Source organism: Penaeus chinensis, chromosome 18 (genome assembly GCF_019202785.1).
Source record: "Penaeus chinensis breed Huanghai No. 1 chromosome 18, ASM1920278v2, whole genome shotgun sequence".
Classification (NCBI taxonomy): Eukaryota; Metazoa; Arthropoda; class Malacostraca; order Decapoda; family Penaeidae; genus Penaeus; species Penaeus chinensis.
This window is the reverse complement of record NC_061836.1, coordinates 5,913,571-5,918,570: the sequence shown is the minus strand read 5'-3', so window position 1 is coordinate 5,918,570 and position 5,000 is coordinate 5,913,571.

Sequence of the window (5,000 nt, the reverse complement as noted above, 5' to 3'; positions counted from 1 at the left end):
AGAGAGAGAGAGAGAGAGAGGAGAAGATGAGAGACAGGGGGGGAGAGGGAGAGATAGAAAGTGGGGGAGAAGGAGGAGAGAGAGGGGGGGGATAAAGAGAGAGGGAGAGAGAGAGAGAGAGAAAGAGAACGAGAGGACGAAAGTAAAGAGTGTGTATGTAACTGAGTGAGGGAGAGCGGGAGTGAGGGAGAGAACGGAAAGAGGGAGAGAGTGGGGGGGGGGGGGAGAAAAGAGAGTGAAATAAGAGAGAGTTAGAGAGAGAGAGAGAGAGAGAGAGAGAGAGAGAGAGAGAGAGAGAGAGAGAGAGAGAGAGAGAGAGAGAGAGAGAGAGAGAGAGAGAGAGAGAGTATATCAACCCTAATTTCAATATCCTTAGTATGCAACTGTGGAAGACGCAAGTTTAATATGATAACACGCATTAACAGTCAAGGAATGTAGCTGCACAGTTTCCAGCACACCTCATAACAGATATTAACTGCTTGTTGTGGAATCTCTCTAGGCAATAACAAGTTAAGATATATATATATATATATATATATATATATATATATATATATATATATATATATAAATACACAATCTTATGAAAATAATATTTAATTAGTAACTGAATTTATATATTATATATCTTCCTCTTATTTTACTTTACAAAAAAAATTCCAATCTCTCATCGACTTATTACTTTTTAATATCATTGTTATTATTGTTGTTGCCGTTGTTGTTGATGTTGTCATTATTATCTTTTTCATCATTATAAACATTATCATCATCATCATTATCATTATCTTTGTTATCATTATTCCTATTATTTATTTATCTTTATCATCATCATCATCATGTTATTACTATTACTATTACTACAACTATTATTATTATTATCATCATTGTTATTATTATCATCATTATTATTATCATTATTATTATTACTATTATTTTTTTTTTTACTTTTATTTTTTTTCTTCGCAATTTTACTGTTATCATTATTATTGTTGTTATTATCATTATTCTTATCATTATCAGTGTGTGTAGTAGTTATTGTTATTATTCTGGCATCATCATTTTCTTTAGTGTGATTATCATTACCTTTATTATTATCTCCTAATCTTATTATTTCTATTTTTTCTTCCTTCTCCCCCCCCCCCCCCCCATATCTATTCCTCTTCCTCTTCCGCCTTTTCTTATTCTTCTTATCTTTGTATCTTATTAATCAAAATAATGCCTAGGGATAAGAAAAAACGGATCTTTATATATGTGCTTCTTGGAATCTCTGTAATTGCGTTAGAGAATGAAAGGAGCATATCAAAAGAATTTGTATGTTTATAGCTGTAGGCTGTGTGTGTGTTTGTGTGTGTGTGTGGTTGTTTGTGTGTGTGTGTGTGTGTGTGTGTGTGTGTGTGTGTGTGTGTGTGTTTGTGTGTGTGTGTGTGTGTGTGTGTGTGTGTGTGTTTGTGTTTGTGTGTGTGTGTGTGTGTGTGTGTGTGTGTGTGTGTGTTTGTGTGTGTGTGTGTGTGTGTGCATGTGTGTGTGTGTGTGTGTGTGTGTTTGTGTGTGTGTGTGTGTGTGTGTGTGTGTGTGTGTGTGTGTGTGTGTGTTTGTGTGTGTGTGTGTGTGTGTGTGTGTGTGTGTGTGTGTGTGTGTGTGTATGTGTGTGTGTGTGTATGTGTGTGTGTGTGGTAAAAAAAATATATTATGTTTATAGCTGTAGGTTGTGTGTGTGTGTGTGTGTATGTTAAAATGTCTATATTATCCTATAAATGTTTAACACAATAAGACACTATTGCTATATATGATACCTGACTGTTTTACATAATGGCTCATAGATTTTTACACTAAATATTTTCTAGACAAACGGAAGGCCGGAGGAAGATCACAATGTCTTGCAAGTTTCACGACATAATAACTTTCATGCTAAAAACTCTCTAGATATTTTACTGAGGGAATTGTCAGCTGACTTACCTCATCGGAATACATAATAAGTCTTGCCTGTCATCTTTCAAATTAATTTTTTTTTTCAAGGTTTATGATGGACGAATGCCTAATTGTTGCTGTATAATCAAAGAAGCTTAAATTGAGGTATTCTAATGATGCACCAAATGAGTTTTATTTTTTGGATAATATGTAAAACTTTATCCTGCATTTTTATTGTTTTCTGATACAAGTGAATGATTTTAGATCTTTACTGATAACCATCCCTTATACCTTAGTCAAATATTTTTTTTTTTTTTTTAGTTTGTATCACATTCAGCTTATCCACAAATCTTGAATTTTACTATCTTGCATTTTCTTTTCTTTTTTATGTATCTGCATCCCGTTCGACGAAACCCATTCGGACGCATAGATCAGGAAATACTCCCATCCTACACATTACGAATAATAAACCCGTATAATCGGAATGCAAGCACCATATCGCTACCATAAACCAGTTCCATGATTAGTCTTCCTAGACCAAAGCCACATCAGTGAAAGCTTATCTGTTTCCGCATCTCGATAACATCTGTGGCTGCGAGGGAGATGAGGAAAGTGGAGATAGAAAGAAAAAGAAAAAGGCTTCGGGGAAAAGTATTGCAATTACGCAGAGGAAAGGGAGAATATAGGATGGATGATAAGGAGAAGATATGTGTTATCGGTTTGATAAGGTATTTGAGGAGAACATCTTTTTAAAATTGATAATTCATTAAATATGGATTCCGAAAGCCGAAGTCATTACCTAATACTAAACTCTTTTTCGTAGTTTCATCTAAAATTTAAAGACTTATGCAACTAACTATTCAATTTTATAAATGGCAGCGTTTTTTTTTTTTTTTGTTTTCCTCTTTTCTTTCTTTCTCTCTTTTAATGAGAATTTTAATGATTAAAATGAGTAGCCTCACACAACTTGCGCTGAATTCCCCGGAAATTCTGAACCCGGCTTGGAGGGCCCCAGTTCAATTTCTTCGAACTGATAGGGAAAGCTGAAGGAAAAGGAGAAGTCTATTTGTCTCTGGAACTTTAAGCCGCTTTTGGTCATATCAGCACTGACTCTTGGTCATTCAAGAGAAGATTGGACAGGGCAGAAATAAGCTCATCTCGGAAAAGACGTAAATTACTTCTCTAAAAGATATAGTGTAGGTCATTAAAACGTTCTGCTTTCCTTTTGAAAAATAAATATATTAAAGGGAAAGAATCCTTTCAGAAAGCAAGTTAACTGTAGCATTCAGATGTCCTTTGCCTTACGAGTTCTCATTCTTAACTCATCGACAAATCGTTTATCAAGCAAACGTTAATGTCATCAGCGTGTCTGGCGTCTCCATCATTTACATTTCACTCCACATTTCATTTGAATATTAATTATGCACGATACGAGATCTGATAAGGTACTTTGCAGATTGATATTACCTGCTGCAATGACATTACATGGACCATTTCACTTATGCGTAGATCAAAGATACTACCAAATAACATTGTAAAGTTTTATATATATATATACACACACATAGATAGATATACAGTATTTCCATAAAGTTCTAAAACGAAATCGATATTTCTATATAAATTTACAGACGCACACACACACACACACACACACACACATACAAACACACACACACATCCATGATCCTTCCCTATATACACATAAATAAATATTCACATACACACATATATATATATATATATATATATATATATATATATATATATAAGTGCGTGTCCATATATTCATACATATACACTCACATACACACACACACATAAGAATATGTTAATCACAATAAGTTGTAATTAAAATTGCCGTGAATGACGGAATGCCAAGCATTTGGAAAGTAACGTATAATTAAAAGAATTGTCATTGTATTTTGCAATAGATTATCCTAATTAGTATGGGGAGGGGGGAGGGGGAGGGGGGACGAGGTAGTAATGTGCGGTGGAAGTGGCTTGTAGTCATTGCCATGGCGACGAGTCCGTGTTGAGGGGAAAACTCTGCGGTTCACATCGCCACATTTCACTATATTCTGTATTCCTCATTGTTTTTATGTTGTAGAAGTTCATTGTTTATGCGTTAAATGCCATTCCATTTTCTACGGTCGGTTTACCTTATCGTTTTTAATAGAATTTAAATGAGACTGTGTTAGCCGTTGGCGGTCAAATTTACTTAAGGGTATTGAAGATATTACGGGTTTTATTAATGCATTGACGGGTGGATGTTTGCGCCTGCATGAGTGTCATCTTTGAGGGACACTTTCATTTTGGTGAGAGACATGCGAGCTTATAGAATTTTAGAAGAGAATGTGACGAGGATTTGTTGTGTGTGTGTGTGTGTTTGTATGTTTGTACGAACACATACTCACACCAAACAGCCCACGCATTCACATACACTTACACACACATAAATACACACACACACATACACGCACACAAACGCTCACACATACACACGCATACACACACATACACACACACACATATACTCACACACACACATATACACACACACACACATACACAAACACAAAATCACACACACACACACAAACACACACACACACACACACACACAGACACACACACACACACACACACACACACACACACAAACAAACACACACAGAAACACAAAAATAAACACACACAAACACGCACACACACACACACACACCCGCGCTCAAAAGTTGTTCATTTTAAATTCGTTTGAACTTTAAAAGAACAGAAAGTGAATTATGAGTTTGATAAACCGTCAATTCACCCAGCAAAAAGTACAGATCAAGTGATACAAGCTTTTACAGGTGTGATTAAAGAGGAGGAAAAAATCATGCAATAATGCTGTTTCATGGAAAGGTGCTTTTGCATTGAACTGATTCTTTCTTTGTCTGTCTACACTCCTTTGTGTCGTCGCTAATTTTCTTGTTCGCTTTGTCTCTCTTTATCTTTCTACTTATCTCTGTATACCTTCCTCTCGCTATCTATTTTTTTTACACGTACATTTTGTAGTTTTGTATTATAACACACACACATATTATCTCCCC